The sequence below is a fragment of the Macaca fascicularis genome, chromosome 1 (assembly GCF_037993035.2).
Source record: "Macaca fascicularis isolate 582-1 chromosome 1, T2T-MFA8v1.1".
In the NCBI taxonomy this organism is placed as follows: Eukaryota; Metazoa; Chordata; class Mammalia; order Primates; family Cercopithecidae; genus Macaca; species Macaca fascicularis.
This window is the reverse complement of record NC_088375.1, coordinates 82,261,080-82,281,500: the sequence shown is the minus strand read 5'-3', so window position 1 is coordinate 82,281,500 and position 20,421 is coordinate 82,261,080. Positions and strand designations below refer to the sequence as shown.

At 43.8% G+C, this 20,421-nt stretch overlaps 1 protein-coding gene and 1 long non-coding RNA gene across 7 annotated transcripts in view; both read right to left on the bottom strand.

Moving 5' to 3' along the window:
* The window catches only part of CNIH3 (cornichon family AMPA receptor auxiliary protein 3), a 373,524-nt gene that overhangs the window by 345,268 nt on the left and 7,835 nt on the right, over positions 1-20,421 (bottom strand). The window lies entirely within an intron of this gene.
* Positions 447-10,320, bottom strand: LOC141410075 (uncharacterized). Of its 2 annotated transcripts, none has more exons than XR_012433554.1 (2): positions 6,563-10,320; positions 447-6,417 (listed from the first exon to the last, which is right to left on the bottom strand). It is a non-coding gene; the product is annotated as an uncharacterized lncRNA (long non-coding RNA). The 2 variants fall into 2 exon arrangements; XR_012433555.1 differs by having other exon boundaries at positions 447-1,965.

Below are 20,421 nucleotides of genomic sequence, written 5' to 3'. Positions count from 1 at the left end.
TGGGTGTGGTGGTGGGCGCCTGTAGTCACAGCTACTCAGGAGGCCAAGGCACAAGAATTGCTTGAACCTAGGAGGCAGAGGTTGCAGTGAGCTGAGATCGTCCCACTGCACTCCATCTTGGGCAACAGAGTGAGACTCCATCTCAAAAAAGAAAAAAAAAAATTAAAATTAAATAAAATATACAATGAATTAAGGATAAAGTCATAATAAAAATAACTGGCTGGATGCAGGGGCTCTCGCCCGTAATCCCAGCTACTCAGGAGGCTGAGGTGGGAGGACTGTGCCCAGGAGTTTAAGGCCATAGTGAGCCACAGTCACGCAACTGCACTCCAGCCTGGGTGACAGAATGAGACCACATATCTTAAAAAAAAAAAAAAAACCTACCACATGATTCAACATTCTACTCCTGGATATATACCCAAGAATAACACAAAGGCACATACACAAATGTTCAGAGTAGCTTTATTTTAATAGCCAAAAATTGGAAGTGATCCAAATGTCCATCAACAGGTTAATGGATTAAACAAACTATACAGATGTGGTATATCCATACAATGGAATGTTATTCATCAATAAAAAGAAAAAAATTGACAAACACAAGACAGATGAATCTAAAAAATAATTATGCTGAGTGAAAGAAGACAGACAAAAGAAGAGCACATACTCTACGATTCCGTTTATATAAAACTTAAGAAAATGCAAACGAATCTGCAGGGACAGAAAGCAGTTCAGTGGCTGCCAGGGGGAGGGTTTTCTCAGGGGGAAGAGGCCTGAGAAAACTTTTGTGGGTGATGGATATGATCCCCCTGTTGATTGTGGTGACAGTTTCACAGATGTAAACATATGGCAAAACTTATCAAATTATCCACTTTAAATATAAGCAGTGTATTGTATATCAATTATACCTTGTGGCTGTTTTAAAAAGATGATTCCAAGTTTAAGAAAGATAAACCAGGAGGGGTGGATCATGCCTGTAATCCTAGCACCCTGGGAGGCCAAGGTGGGTGGATCACTTGAGCAACCTGGTCTTAAACTCAAGCTCAGGAGTTCAAGAGCAGCCTGGGCAATATGACAAAACCCTGTCTCTACAAAAAGTACAAAAGTTAGCCTACAAAAGTTGTCTCTACAAAAAGTACAAAAGGGTGTAGTGGCGTGGGGCTGTAGCTCCAGCTACTCTGGGGACTGAGGCAGGAAGATCACTTGAGCCCAGGAAGTTGAGGCTGCAGTGAGCTGTGTTCGAACCTCTGTACTCCGGCCTGGGTAACCAAGCGAGACCCTGTCAAAAAAAAAAAAAAAAAAATAGGGGTTCCATGACTCTAACAATCCCCTCCCCGCCCAGGGTGTGCAGGGGAACTGAACCAAGAGCCTCAATCCTGTCCTTGCTCTTTCTGAGCTCAGCACAAGCTCAAATGTGCATTTTACAAAGGCAATCAGACCAGCCTGTCTCTCCTCTCTGATCCTTCTGGCCCCTCCACATCTCTACCCCATATTTAAATGGAAGCTAAGAGACACTACTATGTGCTTATGAAACCCCAGCTTCACTCCACCCCCACCCTGGGAAAGACTTCAAATTCAATAATTCTAAGGAGAAAGATAAGCACAAACAGATCTATGTTATTCTGTGTACAGAGTTCTACCAGAAGAAATGCCTCGCCCAAGATATGTTGTTATTTCTTTCTTTACTAAGAGGTATTTGCCCCTTTGCCATAGTATAGATGAGAACAGGAAAATACTTGGATGTCGCTGAGGGTCATGTTATCTGTTATAATGAGGTTTGGCTCCATGGAATAGAAAAGTTGTTTTCATACTGTAAGGATTTATTTTCATCACTTTGTTAAAGTCCCGGAGTAAACAGTCAGGAACTGTTTTGGCAGCTCTGTGAAGTCATCAGGGTTTCGGCCTTCTGTTTCCTCCAGCATGTGACATCCATCCTCAAGGTCACATGATGTCTGCTGAAGACTTGATCTAAGCAGTAGGAGGAAGGAAGAGGGAAAGGCAAAGAGGGGGGCCCTGGTTGTCCTAGAAGATAAAAGCCAGGCTACCAGAGAGGAAGTCAGGTGTTTGGCCATTCGGAGTCAAAGAGATAATAGACACTGGAACCAATCCTGGGGTAACATTTAGGCCCCTTGGAGGGTGTGCCCTAAGAGAGATGATCACTGGAGCTGAACAGGGCCTCTGGGTACAAGGATCACGTAACAGTATGGTGCTAAAATTTTCCCCTTTTCTTGAAAAGCTGCTGCAAAGAGCTCCCCTCCTAAGTTCTGGCCCCATCTTTCCAGGACTGTATTAGAAGTGCAAGCAGGGTCTCTCCTGACTGGACCAAACAGGCACTGGGAGACCCCACTGACACTTCCTCTGAATACCTTGCATCTTCCTCTGAGCACTCAGCTACCCAGTGCGTCTGATACCCGTGGTGGGTTGGGTGCATGGGTGGATCCGAGCAAGACGAAAGTTCACTGTTCCTGAACACACACTTGAAAAGTGGTAAGGTCTCAACAAATTCATAAAAGTGAGTTCAGTATGTTATCATTAGGGGAGTAGTAGGAAAGTAGTGGGAGGTCTGTTCAACAGCGGAAGGAACGGTTGGAATCAGACAGTGAGAGCCACAGAGAAGGTAGTCAAAGGGTAGTTGCTGTCATCAGACCAGGCTCTCCTGCCCACCAACCGCAGGCCACAATCCCAGCCCTTCTCTCTGATGTCAGGAGCTGAGGAGCATCTGCCTTGCCAAGCCTTGTGGGATCGGCTCCTGGCAGCCTCACACCTGGTAGGCTGAGGGACAGGGAGTGAGCCAGAGCCCCACTGCTAAGCATAACTTCGGGAAGTGGGCAGCCCGCCCCTGAAGAATCAATACTGACATAGCACTGCTGCCTTCGCTGCTGACCACACAGGGACTACGGGACCTTTCTTGGCTTTGGTGCCCTGGCCACACGATGCCCCAGAACCAGTTTCTGCTCAGCGCTGGGCTCTCCCACCACTGTCAGTGAATGAGATCAGAGTGAATCCAGCCATACGTCATTCCTTAATACATTCAAAAGCACAGAGGAGGTCCCTGGACGCAAAACCAGGAGAGGGTAGGAACCCTGGAAGGGAATATCCTGCCCAAGTGCAGTACTTCACTATAATTATCACAGTAATACATTATTTCTGTTTAAGATCATTTCAGAGGGCACTAACTGGTATAAAGTAAAATAAGTCTCCTTCCTCCCCACACCTGGCTGCACTCCCTAGGGACCACCACGTATAGCTTCTGGTATACCTTTCAGAAATTTTCTATCCTACTGTATTCTGTTGAATGCATGTGTAAGAATTTTACTTATAGATAATTCAACTAACAATAATCACAAATTTATAAAATGCATATTATTGACACTGACATTGGAGGTGGAAAAACAACTAAAAATGATAAAAGTGAACATTTAATTCTTTCAGAGTGCAGTTCTTGAAATGACCACCAGGTGTCAGAGTTATCAACAAATCCCTAAATTATGACTGGAAAGTTACAAGAACAGAAAAGTGCCTGGCTGGAAATGAGACCACGAGATTCCTCCCTTAACAGGATTCCTTGGCCCTTTGGCCCAATATTTCGTCTACTTAGGGTTGCAGGGAGGGAGGAAGGGAAGCTACAGACAAAAAAAAAAAAAAAATCTTCAGACCACAGATTCCCATTCAGTTGGGTACCCTTTGATCTTTAGAGCAGCTCTGTGAAAGCACTGTTAAATTTTACATGGGAAATGTAAAGGCTAGGCAGAGTCAGTCCTCCTACAGCTGCAAGGCTACTTTTGGAAGCCAGAGCTATCTCCTTTCCTCAGTAGGGGCGGAGAACAGAAGAGGACACGGACACACACACACACACACACACACACACACACACACGAGAGGAGGGCTCAGCTACAGCCATCCTTGTTTTAAAAGGGAAAATTCAATTCTGTTTGTAGGAGCACCTCCTAGTTTACCACCGCCATCTCTTACTCACTTCCCATTGACTCCTCACATGCACTTCCTCTACCAGGCCTGACCTGCCTGCTGTCCTGAGCTGCTGACCTAGAAACATTCGACCTCCATGCTTGAGAGCAGGGCGTGGACCATCTCCCCTCACCACATCCAGGCAGTCATCCAGGGGTGGTTACGCCACCCTTCCTCCAGGGCAGAGGCCTGAGCAGGGTGGCCTTGCTGCTCCCACTACCTGGCACCACATGCCCAGCTCTTGTAGAGCCAACATACCATGGAGGGCTCCAGGTGACTCCCACACAAGCCTCTTCCTGTATCTTCTTGGATCACTGATGTCTGCACTGGCAGACCAGGAGAGTGAAGCAGTTAGGACAAGGCCTTGTGCAAGGAGGGCACGAGAATGGCACAAGTGGCTCCAGAGTGAGCTAATGTCTTCCCTGGGAGGGCACAGTTGAAAAGTGTCAAAAAGACAGGGGAATCCTTAGCCGGGCACAGTGGCTCATGCCTGTAATCACAGCACTTTTCAGAGGCCGAGGTGGGAGGATCTCATGAGGCGAGGGGTTTGAGACCAGCCTGAGCAACACAGTGCAAACCTATCTCTACAAAAAATACAAAAATTAGCTGGGCGTGGTGGCACGCACTTATAGTCCCAACTGCTTGGGAAGCTGAGGTGGGAGGATGGCTTGAGCCCGCGAGGTCCAGGCTACTGTGAGCCATGACTACACCACTGCACTCCAGCCCAGGCAACAAAGTGAGACCCTGTCTCCAAAAACACTTTAAAGAAAAGGGGAATCTTTACATGTCCCATTGGCACTTGTCTAGGCTGTTCCCTGGACCACATCTCATTTCTGAGTTATGAGGCTAAGGAAGGGATCAGACAGGTTTCAGACCCCCTACACACTGGAGCTTTTTGTGGATGGAACATTGCTATGCAGAACGATGCAGAGCTTGTGAAAAGAAGTAGGAGATGGTGTGAGGAGAGGGGAGCGGGGAAGAAAAGAGTTCCCTTCTTCATGGACTATGTTATGCATGTTTCAATCCTACTTGAAATGTGACTTCCATGATTTCTGACAGATTAAGGTGACCTTTTCATGTGAGTTGAGTAACCACATCTGCTAAACTGGCACATGCCACATCGACCACATGAAGCAACAGGAGTTATTTTAGTCACTATACACTTTAAATGCCATATATAATTTAAAATGATACACCTGTGGTGCCACACATATAATAAAATGTTAGTTATTAAAACACTAGTAGTATTCATATTCAATATGACAATACACTATGTTTGATGTTTCAAACATAAGGTTCAAGCCAAATGCTTCATATAAAAATATAAAGGGGTAAAACAATGTTTATATCTGGACCTCCATTCATTTACCATGACTGATATAGTAACTGTTGCTTTAATGTGGCGTATGGTAATTGAGATTTTTCTCCATTATCCTATAACATATAAGGGGTACAGAACAGAAAGAATCTCTCATAATGCTATTCCTATTATATTCCCTTCCTGAGTAGGGTCAGACTAAGCCATGGCCAGGGACCATCCAGAATCACCCTCATCTACACTGGGTGTGTCTACCTCAAGGAAGGGTTAATAATGGGCCTCCTCTCTGGGCACTGAACTGTTTGGTGACGTTTGGATAATCCTGGATCTACTAGATTCCTGGTAAGTCAAAGAACATTCCAAACCTCACCAAAGTCTTCCTATCAGTCACAGGTTCTACTTCATTAGGCCATTCGGATGATAAGGGTTTCACAAGGCCAAGACAGACTTCACCGGTCAATGTGTATTTTGAGGATGGGGTAGTGAGGGGAGGAGGAGGGTGGATTCAGGTCCCCACCTCACTCATTCAAATACAGATGGTCCCTGACCTACGATGGTTCAGCTTACAATTTTTCAACTTTATGACGGTGTGAAAGCAATACGCATTCAGTAGAAACCATCCTTTAGTACCCATACAACAATTCTGTTTTTTGATTTCTGTACAGTATTTAATTTATTGAATAAATTACATAATATTCAACATTATTATATAATAGGCTTTGTGTTAGATTATTTAGCGTAACTGTAGGCTACTGCAGTGTTCTGAGCGTGTTTAAGGTAGGCCAGGCTAAGCTATGAAGTTCTGTAGGGTAGGTGGATTAGATGCATTTTTGACTTACAATATTTTCTACTTACAATGGGTTTATTGAGATACAACCCCACTGAAAGTCAAGGAGCATCTCTGTACCTGCTTGCCACCACCCCCTCCAGGTTATTCATGCTTTAAGTAGGTGAGTCAGAGGAGGTGGGTGGTTATATTTGGTTTTGCCATGTGTATGGTATCCTAATGACAGTGACTCCTCCCTCTAGTTAATCCTTCCACAAGCGACTCCACCTCCAAGCCCTGCACTCAGCCAGGTAAAATGCCTGACTGAAAATATCCGATCTCTTCACCAGTACCAGAGGCCAATTCTCTTCTAGAAAGCAAGGAAGGAAATCATTGATGTGAACACAGAAGCAGAAGACTTTCTGAGCCAGTCACGAGCTTGGGTGCAGAGTGAGGCCAAGCTCAGACAGGTCACTGACCGTAATTATCCCTCCCATAAGGGCAGCCTTCCTCACCTGCAGCCACGCAGCTTCTGAGGCAGTGACAAATAGCTGTGCCTGTCGAAACTCCAGAGGAAACATTCCTTTCCAGGTCTCTCAGTCCAAGCTTCAGTGACAGGACCAGAAATGTAAACAGACTAGTCCAATAGAAACAAGAGAGAACTGGTTCTCCTGCTCTCTGGATGGTTTATGACATTTCAATTATGTTCAACACAATATAGCTGAATTATTTTTAACCTTACTGAGCCTCCTAGCTTTGTAAAAGAAATATTCGGCCGGGCGCGGTGGCTCAAGCCTGTAATCCCAGCACTTTGGGAGGCCGAGACGGGCGGATCACGAGGTCAGGAGTTCGAGACCATCCTGGCTAACACGGTGAAACCCCGTCTCTACTAAAAAATACAAAAAAAAACTAGCCGGGCGAGGTGGCGGGCGCCTGTAGTCCCGGCTACTCAGGAGGCTGAGGCAGGAGAATGGCGTAAAAACCCGGGAGGCAGAGCTTGCAGTGAGCTGAGATCCGGCCACTGCACTCCAGCCTGGGCGACACAGCGAGACTCCGTCTCAAAAAAAAAAAAAAAAAAAAAAAGAAATATTCGTTGATAGAGTGGAAGGACAGCTAGAAGCAGAGATCTGGGGGAAAAAAAAAACTCACTAGTAGAAATGAGCCTATAAACGATACTACTTACAATATTGAGTAGATAAAGCATAGCACCTTTTACTGAAGGAACCATGAGTGAGGGATATTTTGGGTGTTGCTTATTTGTAATTTACTTCTTAGAATAATGTAGTGCATTTTCTTCAAGCAATTTTGCTGTTATTTCAGCAAACGGAAGAGAGGAAATCTCAGTTCTAATTTCCCCAATAGCTGTGCTGCCATGATTACCATCATACTAGAACAAACAGTTCAAGATAATTCTGCCTAAGGTTAAAACAAAGAGATTCTTAATGTACAATCTTTTGGACAATATGACTCAGTGTCTAAACAAACTGATCTCGGGTTTTAATAGTTCTGCTGAGGGGAGGGAGGATAAAGAAGGGTCCCATTTCTTCTCTTTGTTTCACTTTTCTTCTCCCCTCAATGCTACGAAAATCTCTCAAAACTTGTCAAAGGTATCAGTGCACCTGTAGTCCCAGCCACTAAGGAGGCTGAGGCAGAAGGATGGTTGAGCCCACAGTTTTGAGGCTGTAGTACACTTTGATCATGCCTATGAATAGCCTGTACTCTGCACTCCAATCTGGGCAACATAACAAGAACCTATCTCTAAAAATTAAAAAAAAAAAAAAATTTTAAACTTTGTTAAAGGTATACAACAATCTCACAGTGAAATATCCAAAGTTCTTCTGATTATGGTGTTAGAATTAAGCATAAGAGTTGCAACCTCCAGTGACTACAGGTGCCAAATACATTTGTTTCTTAGTATCTTGAGGCTAGGTAGAGTGGCTCACGCCTGTAACCCCAACACTTTGGGAGGCCAAAGCAGGAGGATCGTGTGAGCCTAGGAGTTCAAGACCAGCCTGGGCAACATTGTGAGAAACTGTTCCAACAAAACAACAACAACAAATAGCCAGGCATGGTGGCTCATGTCTGTGGACCCAGCTACTCAGGAGGGCTAAGGTGGAAGGATTGGAAGATGGGTTGAATCCAGGAAGTTGAGGCTGCAGTGAGCCATGATCACACCACTGCACTCCAGCCTGAATGACAGAGAGAGACTGTGTCTCCCTAAAATAAAAATATATATACACACGTTATATATACATATGTGTATATTATATACATATATATATATATATATATTTTTTTTTTTTTGAGACCAAGTCTCGTTCTGTTGCCCAGGCTGGAGTGCAATCTCAGCTCAGTGCAACCTCCACCTCCCGGGTTCAAGTGATTCTCCTGCCTCAGCCTTCCCAAGTAGTAGGGATTACAGGCATGTGCCACCACGACTGGCTAATTTTGTATTTTTAGTATAGATGGGGTTTCTCCACATTGGTCAGGTTGGTCTCAAACTCCCGACCTCAGATGATCTGTCCGCCTCGGCCTCCCAAAGTGCTGGGATTACAGGCATGAGCCATTGCACCCGGCCATAATCTTAAACTATATTCTTTTGGCCCTGAAACACTTTACTTTTTTTTTTTTTGAGATGGAGTTTCGCTCCGTCGCCCAGGCTGGAGTGCAGTGGCACAATCTCCGCTCACTGCAAGCTCTGCCTCCTGGGTTCACGCCATTCTCCTGCCTCAGCCTCCCGAGTAGGTAGGACTACAGGTGTCCGCCACCACAGCTGGCTAATTTTTTTGTATTTTTAGTAAAGATGGGGTTTCACTGTGTTAGCCAGGATGGTCTGGATCTCCTGACCTCGTGATCTGCCCACCTCAGCCTCCCAGAGTGCTGGGATTACAGGTATGAGCCACCGTGCCTGGCCAACACTTTACTTTTTAAAATATCCATTTCTTCTTGAAATACAGTCCACTTTGCTGCGCACAGTGGTTCAGGCCTATAATCCCAGCACTTTGGAAGGCCGAGGCGGGTGGATCACTTGAGGTCAGGAGTTTGAGACCAGCCTGCCTAACATGGTGAAACCCCGTCCCTACTAAAAATACAAAAATTAGCCGGGCGTGGTGGTGCGCGCCTGTAATCCCAGCTACTTGGGAGGCTGAGGCAGGAGAATTGTTTGAACCGAGGAGGTGGAGGTTGCAGTGAGCCGAGATCGTGCCACTGCATTCCAGCCCAGGCAACAGAGCGAGACTCCATCTAAAAAAAAAAAAAAAAAGAAAAGATAGTGATAAAGGAAATAGTTCACTTTTGTCTTAATTCTACTATTAGAAAAATAATAGTGTAACATGGATGAATTTCAAAAGTAAAAATAAATACAATAGTACCACAAATGGCAACTGACAGTCAACCTCAATATCTGGGAGGCAATAGGGAAGCATGGCGACTCTGGTAATTTGAAAAGCACATAACCTGTATAAAAGCAGAAGCCACTGTGAATGCCAACCATCTGTTTTTCAGAAGTGTGGATCCAAGTCTTCATTTGAGAAACCAGAAGTCCGGATTCCTATATGTAATCTTTTAATTTTTAAATATGGACTATTAGCTTAAAAGAAAAAGTCATCAGGTCACCACTTTGCTACCCTCCTTTACTAACTAGAAACAATCTGACTGGGGATAGAACTGTTCTGGAAGTCAGGGAGCCAAGACTGTTAAACCCAGCTGATACCAACCTAGTTTCTTCCCCTGGGCCAAAGACCTAATCATTCTGTGACTCAGTTGCATTGTCTGAAAAGTTTAGAGGTCCAAAATTCCTTTCAATCCTAAAATATGGCATATGGATGAATAAGTTTTCTAGATAGTCAATACTCACAAGAATAACAAGGAACATAATTAAATGAAAAACAAAACTAGATCATTGTGCCATAGCAGGCTCTATTACATTGTCTAGACATGGCCTTGGTGTGACCAAGCTATCTGGTTAATATAACCACAAGAATTGGAACACTTTCATCAGAGCAGATCCAGTTTCTAATATCTACCCACCCACTGGGGAGAGAAAAAAAGTGTGGATCTCTAGTACATCATGACTCCGGCAGGAGCACCCCTCTATGAAACAGAACTCTTGCGTCTTTTGAACCCAAACCCAGCGTTTCAAGGGAATAATTCTGAGTCAGAACAAAGCTGACCAAGAGGCTGCCCTGAGCCACAGCTCTTGCTTAGCAAGTTCATGCTCAGCCTACCTGCGATGAGCTTTGTAGATGCCACATCATGGTTTCCTGCAGGCGCCAACTGCACTAGGAACAGCTCTTCTTATATAATCCTCGGCCATGCCCCATGACTGTGCACGAGGACATGGCTTTGCCCTGCACAAAGGCACACGGGATTTTAGACATGGCATCTCGTTTTTCAGGGAGCACAGAAAGGAAATAGAAAATGTAAGGCTGGAAAATAACAAGGAATAGATAAATTAAGGGCCTTTCCCACTGTAAAGGTTAAAAGCATATTTCAGAACAAATAAAAGTGTTCACATTCTTGTGGTTATATTAACTGTGTGCCTTTGGCAAAGTGAAGGCCCAAAGAATAATGGAAACCCACATGAACTATAACTGGTGGCTTCTTCACACAGGCCATCATGACACAGATCGCATGGCTCCAAGTGAAATGTGGAAGGGGTGTCTGCTCCCTACATTCCTAAGTACTTTTGTGCATCAGTTATGAACAGGACCTTTTTAATTTTGCTATTAGCAGCTGCCAATAAGTATCTACTATGTCTTAAAGAATAATTTACCTTTGGTTCCAGAACCAGCTATGATCTCTCTTCAGTTCTATCTCCCCCTAAAGGCGTTTTCTTCATTGTGTCCTTTTAATGCCCTGGCTTTAGCTAACCAGGGTGTTTATTCTAAAAGTCAGTTCATTCTTACCCTAAGTCCTTTGTATTATCTGTTCCCTCTGCCTGGAATGCTCTTTACCCTGATCTTCACAAGAGCAGTTCATTCAGATCTCAGCCTCAAGGGTACCCCTGAGAGAGGCCCTCCCTGGGCATTAAGTAGACAGGGTCTTCCCAAGCACTGTATCATGTGACCCTACTTTAATTCTCTGCCTAGCACATCACACCTTCACACCGTCACACCACCTAATACATTTCCTGTTTATTTCTTTCTTTTTACTGGTCTTCCCTGGAAGACACAATATAAGACTAGAATATAAGTTTGTGTAAGCTTATAAGAATATAAGCTCCATGGAAATAAAGATTTTGTGTCCTGTTCACTGCATATTTCTAGCACCTAGAAGTGTCTTACATACAACAAGCGCTCAAAAAATATTTTTTGAGGGAGTCCCTGAACCTATTCTGGCTCAGGGGGCTTCCCAATAATATATACATATGTGTATGCGTGTGTGTGTGTGTGTGTGTGTGTATGTGTATACACGTGTGTGTGTGTGTTGAAAGAACGAATGGACGGTTGGATGAATGGAAGAATCCATTTAGCAAATATCCACAAAGTGCCTGTGGTGTACTGGAAATACGATGAGGAGTAAGATCTTCCTTCAAGGACCCTACTAGGTCCCCACCAGGGAAGCAGGCATTACAGAATACAATGTGGTAGAAGAAATGCTTGAAGAAGCATTTCAAGCTCTTAACTTTCCCTAGAGATTACCCTTATACTATCTGGGTTTGGGTATGAGGGTAATCTCTAAGGAAAGTTAAGAGCTGGCCAAAAGGACAAGAATGAGAAGAGGGGTAGCAGGTAAGGCATCTGAGAAACACTGCAACAAAGGCACCGAGTCTGAAAGCAAGCCACGGGTTCCGGGAGCCCCAAGTGGTCTGGTGTGACTGGAGCCACAGGTGAGGGACTTGAGGGAGACTGGGCCTCCAAAGAGAGGCATAGGCCAGTTCTTATGGAGCCATGCAGACCAGTACCTGGACCTTAGATTTTATCTAAGCGGTGAGGGCCACTGAAATCATTTTATACAGTTTTAAGTAGGGAAGTGACATAATGGTTTCATGCTTTATAAAGATAATTTTGTAGCCGGGGGTGGTGGTGCATGCCTGTAGTCCCAGCTCAGGAGGCTGAGGTGGGAGGATCACTTGAGCCTGGAAATTCAAGCCAGCAGTGAGCTATGATTGCCCCACTGCATTCCAGCCTAGGTGACACAGCAAGACCCCTCTCTTGGAAAAAAAAAAAAAGATAATTTTGGTAGCAGTGACAGCAACAAATTAGAGAAAGGAACAAAACATTCAGGAAGCTATAGTCCAATCCAGGTGGAAGAAAAAAATGTAAACCCAAACTATTAGTGGCAATGGAGATGAGAGGAGACAGATTAAAAGCTATTAAAAGGGTAGGATCAATAGAGCTTAGTAACACAGGAGATGCGGGAGGTGAAAGAATGAATGGGGTTAAAGAGAATCTGGCTGGGCATAGTGGCTCACAACTGTAATCCCAGCACTTTGGGAGGCCAAGGCAGGTGGATCATGAGGTCAAGAGATCAAGACCATCCTGGCCAACACGGTGAAACCCCATCTCTAATAAAAATACAAAAAATTAGCCGGGCGTGGTGGCAGGCACCTGTAATCCCAGCTACTTGGGAGGCTGAGGCAGGAGAATCGCTTGAACCCGAGAGGCGGAGGTTGCAGTGAGCTGAGATCATGCCATTGCACTCCAGCCTGGGCAAAAAGAGCGAAACTCCATCTCAAAAAAAAAAAGAGAATCCCAGTTTCTGATTCGTGTCAGTGGGAGAAACTGTGACATTCTTCATGGAAATGAATAGCTCTCAGGCAGGCACAAGGCCTCTGGAGTTCTAAATTCACTCTGCCTGTGAGCTGACTGAATCTGAGTCTGCTTGCTTGCGTGAGCTCATGGACACTTGCCCAAGTGGCTATCTATGGTCCTAGCATAAATATGAGTTTATCTGCTGAATAAGTAAATGCGTACAGAAGTCCCTCTGGTGTGTGTACATCAAATCTGCAGTGCTGGTGATTTATCTGTTCATAACAATACACGTGGGATTGCACTGCACGGCCATTTTGGGAGGCACACACTGATCCATCACCACGAACACATGACTATTGGTCTAAATATAGATGTGCCTGTCACCTCAGAGAAAGAACAGACCAGAAGTCATGATCCCACTTACTCCTAGGAAACTTTAAGGTGACAAACTTGAAAAAAAAATCAATGAATGTAATATTTCTTAAGTCTGAATCTGATCTAAAGATCAAATTATAATTACCTCCCCTATGTTTCATTTTTCTTGACTTTAACTGTTAATTTAACCCCAGCCTCTTCTAAAGTAGCCCCACTTCCATTCCAAGATAATTCTGACAGTCCTCAAGGCACACCTCACAGGTGCTCAAAAGCAAGTACAGTCGGCTATCTATCAAGACACTCTGTGAGGATGTCCAGTTTATTTCTGATGGTTTTTTTGTGTTTTTTGAGAGACAGGATCTTGCTGTGTCGTCCAGGCTGGAGTACAGTGGCACGATCATAGCTCACTGCAGCCTCAACCTCCTGGGCTCAAGCAGTCCTCCCACTTCAGCCTCCCAAGCAGCTGGGACTACAGGCATCCGCCACCATGCCTGGCTGAGTTTATCCATTTTCTCCTACTCCAGCGCCCCCATCTGCTGCTGCCACTTGAAACACTAATGTTAAGAACATGGGCTCTAGTGAAAGACTATATAATGTTAAGAGCATGGGCTCTAGTGAAAGACTATATAATGTTAAGAGCATGGGCTCTAGTGACTGCCAGCTTAGGTTGGAATCCTGGCTTTGCCCTTGATGAGCTGTGTGACCCTGGGCAAATTATTTAGCCCCTCTGTGCCTTAGTTTCCACCCTGGTAAAAAAAATATATATTATTATTATTATTTTCATTAACCTCTAGCCTACCTTGTGGAGGTGCTTGTGACAATTAAATGGGTTAATATTTATAAAGTACTCATGGGCCGGGCGCGGTGGCTCAAGCCTGTAATCCCAGCACTTTGGGAGGCCGAGGCGGGCGGATCACAAGGTCAGGAGATCGAGACGACAGTGAAACCCCGTCTCTACTAAAAATACAAAAAAATTAGCCGGGCGCGGTGGCGGGCGCCTGTAGTCCCAGCTACTCAGGAGGCTGAGGCAGGAGAATGGCGGGAACCCGGGAGGCGGAGCTTGCAGTGAGCCGAGATCGCGCCACTGCACTCCAGCCTGGGCAACAGCGTGAGACTCCGTCTCAAAAAAAAAATAAATAAAAATAAATAAAATAAAATAAAGTACTCATAATAGCGCCTGAAGCAGAGCAGGCACTGAATAAATGCCAGCTATTATTTCTACTACCATCACTCCTACTGGCCATGAGGATACCTCTGGTGGTCCTGCCATAAGGTGCCAAAGCAGTGGGGGTTATCATAAGGTAAGGGACAATGCCCTCTTTGTAATATGACATCAAAGGCAGGTACAGCTTATGTCCAGTGTTTTCTGAAATTACCACTATGATGGTTAATTTTAGGTGCCAACTTGACTGGATTAAGGAATAGAGAACTGGTGAAGCACTGTTTCTGGGCGTGTCTGCCAGGGTTTCCACAGGAGACTGGTGTGTGAGTCAGTGGACTGAGTGGGGAAGACCCACCCTCAATGTGGGTGGGCACCATCCAACTGGCTAGGGGCCCAGATAGAACAAAAAAAGGAGAGAAAAGGATTTCCTCTCTCCTGGAGCTGCGACACTCTCCTCCTCCTGCCCTCAGTCATCAGAACTCCAGGCTCTCTGGCCTTGAGACTCCAAGACTTACACCAGCAACTTACACCAGCAGCCCCCTAGCTTCTTGGGCCTTTGACTTCAGATGAGAAGTACACCATCAGCTTCCCTAGTTCTAGGGCTTTCAGACTTGGACTGAGCCACACTACCAGCATCCCAGGGGCTCCCGCTTGCAGATGCCCTATTGAGGGACTTCTCAGCCTCCAGAATCCAGTGAGCCAATTCCCTAATAAACCCCCTCTCATATATCTATAGATCTAGATCTATCCTATTGGTTCTGTCTCTCGGGATAACCCTAACACAGTTCCTAAAAGTTCTTTACATTTTTACTTGCAAAGGACTGAGATAAGCTATGAGTCCATGGGCACCCAGGGTAGAAGGCAAATGAATGACCAACACCATCTACCCTCTCTCCCTCAGGGCTTTGTTACAGGCTCAGCTGGGTCCAGTCTGGCTCCAGCTCCCTTAGGATGAGTTCTGCCCAGAAGACTCTTTCTTTCCTCATCTAGATAGACTTCTTTGAGTCCCCCTCTTCCCAGTGCTTCCAAAGGGGGAATTTAAATCTGATCCTTTAAAAACAATGAAACACGGCCGGGCGCGGTGGCTCAAGCCTGTAATCCCAGCACTTTGGGAGGCCAAGACGGGCGGATCACGAGGTCAGGAGATCGAGACCATCCTGGCTAATACGGTGAAACCCCGTCTCTACTAAAAAAAAAAATACAAAAACTAGCCAGGCGAGGTGGCGGGCGCCTGTAGTCCCAGCTACTTGGGAGGCTGAGGCAGGAGAATGGCATAAACCCGGGAGGCGGAGCTTGCAGTGAGCTGAGATCTGGCCACTGCACTCCAGCCTGGGTGACAGAGCGAGACTCCATCTCAAAAAAAAAAAAAAAAAGAAACAGCAGCTGTATCGTTAAATTATTTCTAAGTGGAATTTAGACTTAATTTGAGTCTTTTAACAGTAGACTCTTAAATGAAGCTCCTTAACTCAAGACTAAAGAATACTACTGATGTGGGCGTTCATCTTTGATGATGAAGTCCCTGTTGACAGTCTTAACATTAGGACAGGAAGAGGAAAAACGAAATTTTAAACATACCATTTACGTTAGCATCAAAAAACATCCGATAACCAGGAATAAATCTAACAAAAGATGTACAAGACTTCTACACAGAAAACCATGAAACATTACTAAGAAAAATTAAAGACTTAAAGAACTATATAAGTAGAGAAACATGCCATATTCCTAGACACAAAGATTCGATGTTATAAAGATGTCTAGTCTCCCCAAATTGACCCAAAGATTTAATGCAGTTCCAATCAAAATTTCACAAAATTTTTTGTGGAAATTGATAAGTCTATACTTTACATGAAGTGCAAAGGGCCAAGAATAGCCAAGACGATACTGACAAAAAAAAAAAAAAGTTGAAATAATTATACTACCAAATGGCAAACTTATTATAAGATTACAGCAGCAAGTAAGTCAGTATGGTATTAGCACAAACTTCTGCCAGTTAAAACATAAAGATATGTGAATACAGCAATTGAGCAGAGTTTAGAAACACACCCACACATGTACAGTGCTCTAATTTACAACAACACCACTGCAAGACAGAGGGGAAAGGATTTTCTTTACCCTGTGGTGTGGGTCAAGTGGACATTCACATGGAAAAACAATGAACTGTGGCCCCTACCTCACACCAGTCAGAAAACTAAATTCCAGAATGGTTGTAGACATAAACATGAAAGGCAAAACATTGAAACTTCTAGAGGATGTAACACAGGAGAATATCTTTATGCCCTTGCAGACAAGAAATGACTTCTAAAGTAAAACACAAAAAGCACAAACCATAAAGAGAACAACTGATGAACTGGATTTCATTAAGAATTACTGTTCATCAAGACAACATTAAGAAAGCAAAAGCAAACCACACAAAGGGAAAACAAATTTGCAGTACATACAACCAACAAAGGACTCACAACATCTAGACTCTGTCGTCCAGGCTGGAAAGCAGTGGCATGATCTCAGCTCACTGCAACCTCTGCCTCCCAGTTTCAAGGGACTCTCCTGCCTCAGACTCCCAAGTAGCTGGGATTACAGGCATGTGCCACCATGCCCAGCTAATTTTCATATTTTTAGTAGAGATAGGGTTTCACCATGTTGGCCAGGCTGATTTTGAACTCCTGACCTCAGGTGACACACCCACCTTGGCCTCTCCAAGTGCTGAGATTATAGGTGTGAGCCACCACGCCCGGCCAAAAGGCAACACAATCTTAAAAGAGGAGGAACAAGCAAAAGATTTGAAAAAGCACTTCACAAAAGAAAACATCCAAATAGCAAAAAAATGTATATAGACCTACATATATGTAGGTCTACATATATGTAGACCTACATGTAGACCTACATATACATACACTTTTGTATTAATATACACACACCATTAGTCATCAGAGAAATGCAAATTAAAACTACAATAAGATACTATTGGGGTCCTGGTAATGTTCTATTTCATGACCTGGGTGATGGTTTCACAGGTATGTTCACTAGAAAAAACCGAGTTGTACAATTAAGGATGTATATACTCCTCTCTACATATTATACTTTAATAAAGATGTTTACTAAAAAAAAACTGGGGCCAGGCATGGTGGCTTACACCTGTAATCCCAGCACTTTGGGAGGCCGAGACAGGCAGATCACGAGGTCAGGAGTTTGAGACCAGCCTGACCAACATGGTGAAACCTCATCTATACTAAAAATACAACAATTAGCCGGGCATGGTGATGCACACCTGTAATCCCATCCATTCAAAAGGCTGAGGCAGGAGAATCGCTTGAACCTGCGAGTCGAAGGTTGCAGTGAGCCGAGATTGCACCACTGCACTCCAACCTGGGTGACAGAGAAAGACTCTGTCTCAAAAAAAAAAAAAACAACAACAACAAACAAACAAACAAACAAAAACAGCTGGGCGCGGTGGCTCATGCCTGTAATCTCAGCACTTTGGAAGGCGAAGAAGGGTGGATCACATGATCAGGAGTTTGAGACCAGCCTGGCCAATATGGTGAAACCCCGCCTCTACTGAAAATACAAAAATTAGCTGGGTGTGGTGGCATGCACCTATAGTCCCAGCTGCTCGCGAGACTGAGGCAGGAAAATCACTTGAACCCAGAGGCAGAGGTTGCAGAGAGCCGAGATTGTGCCACTGCACTCCAGCCTAGGCAACAGGGCGAGACTCTGTCTCAAAAATAAAAAAAAATAAAATAAAATAAACCAAATGCCACACGTGGGCCTTTTTTAGATCCGGCTTCATACAAGCCAACTGTTAAAAGAAATGGTGAGACAGTCAGAAAAATTTGAGATTAACTGCATATCTGATGACAATACTAATTTTTTAGGTGTGATGATGGTATTAAGGCAATATTTTCAAAAGGAGGTTTTATCTTTTAGAGCTACATACTGAAATATAAGTAAATATATTATAAATAAATAATATCCTGGATTTACTTCAAAATAATCAGGAGAGAGGACAGATAACACAAGCATAGATGAGTTGATAGCTATCATAGCTGGACGGTGGTGGGGACATGAGAGTTGCTACATCATCTCTTTACCTTTATGTATGTTTAAAATACTGCATAATAAAACTTTTTAAAAATCTAGAACAAATCCAAGGTTTTATCTGTTTGCCTATTTATTACTCTTCTCTTCTGCCCATACCTGGGCTAATCAAATAACATTATGTAATAGCAAGGCAGATTCCATAAACACTGAATCCCTAGGCTACAGGGACCTCAAGAAATCATCTTGGCTATCCCCTCACTATCAAGCAGTCTCTGAAACAGAGGACATCCCAAATCACATCTGCACACTGACCAGCACAGGCAACAGTGTGTCTACTCTCAGAGAAGCAGCCTAAATATATAAATATATATATTTTTTATACATATATTTATTTATATATTATATATTATATAAATTATACATTATATATATTATATATTATATATATTTACTTATATATTATATTATATATAACATGTTTATTTATATATTATATATAATATATATATTTTATATTATATATATATATATATAAAAAGAACCTAGATGAACCTAGATAGGGCAGAGCAATCATTTACCTATATTCTTTGGGGTATATGCCAAGGTAAGGGCTCTAAGTAGCCTGGCTGATTTGTCTAAAACAGAAGACTCTTAAAAGAAGCTCCCATATTCTCCCTGAGCTGACCTTTCCTGTCTTGTCCCTCGAATATTAAGCTTATGCTATCAAGCCTCATCTCAGTTAGGTATCTGTGGCTTCCTTTGCCAGCTGACCTAGCTGGAGCTGCTAATGGAGTAATCAAGTATGAATTCCTGTATAAATCAAGTCTGGCTCTTATTGCAGGGATCTAGACTACTACAGGCCTACACAGTTTAGAAACCCTCATTAGATAGATGCAAGTACTTGTAAATATAAACCTGGCTAGGGCCTTCTGATTTATTGTGTCACCCAGGAAGCCCTCCAGATTTGGGAGGCTTCTCAATTCACAGGGAAAGAAAATTCATTTCCTCCTTCTCACCTTCCTTTGCCATTTCAAGGTGAAGTGTCCTAAACTGATAAATCTCCAAGTTAACGCCTAGCTTAGTGTGCTATCCCTATTGGACATAATATCTGTTTCAACAAGGATTTCTTTTTTTTTTTTTTTTTGAGACGGAGTCTCGCTCTGCCGCCCAGGCTGGAGTGCAATGGCCGGATCTCAGCTCACTGCAAGCTCCGCCTCCCGGGTCCACGCCATTCTCCTGCCTCAGCCTCCCGAGTAGTTGGGACTACAGGCGCCCGCCACCTCGCCCGGCTAATTTTTTGTATTTTTAGTAGAGACGGGGTTTCACTGTGTTAGCCAGGATGGTCCCGATCTCCTGACCTCGTGATCCGCCCGTCTCGGCCTCCCAAAGTGCTGGGATTACAGGCTTGAGCCACCGCGCCCGGCCTCAACAAGGATTTCTTGGAGAAATGAACTATACCTTTGGCACAAAGCATCCAGGTACCCCCTGTGATAGCTTCTGGAGGAAAGAAAATCTTTTAGTGTCCCTAACGGGCATACTTACCTACTACTAACTAGGTTAATGAAATGAGACAGGCTTCAAAGGTGAGGAGCCGAGGTTTCATATACCCAAAAAGGGAAAAGTTCAAAAATGAATGTATACGATTTGCTCCATTTTTTCTTTTAACCCATAAGGAATTTAAACAGTGGCTACTTTTCGGACTAACACAAGCCGTCTCCGAAAAGTCATGTAATGAAGCGGCTGAGAACACGACTCTGGAGCCACACATCAGCTGTATGACCTCAAGTTTTCTGTGCTTCAGTTTCTCACCTGTAAAATGCAGCTAATGAAAATACAGCCTTAATAAGGTTGATGGGAAGATTAAAAGAGTACAATCTATGTAAAGCACTTACAACCCTGTCTTCCCAGTGTTAGCTCTATTATTTCATTATCACAGAAGCCCTGCTGTGGACATACGCCATTGCAGGGAAAAAAAAAAAAGGCTAAGAATGGAACAAGTGGACACTAGGAAACAAAATGAAAAAGAACAGCGTTGTTGACACTTTGGCTAAACCTTAAAAACATCTACTTCTATGCCACAGTATTTGTCAATAATCTGGGGACAGAG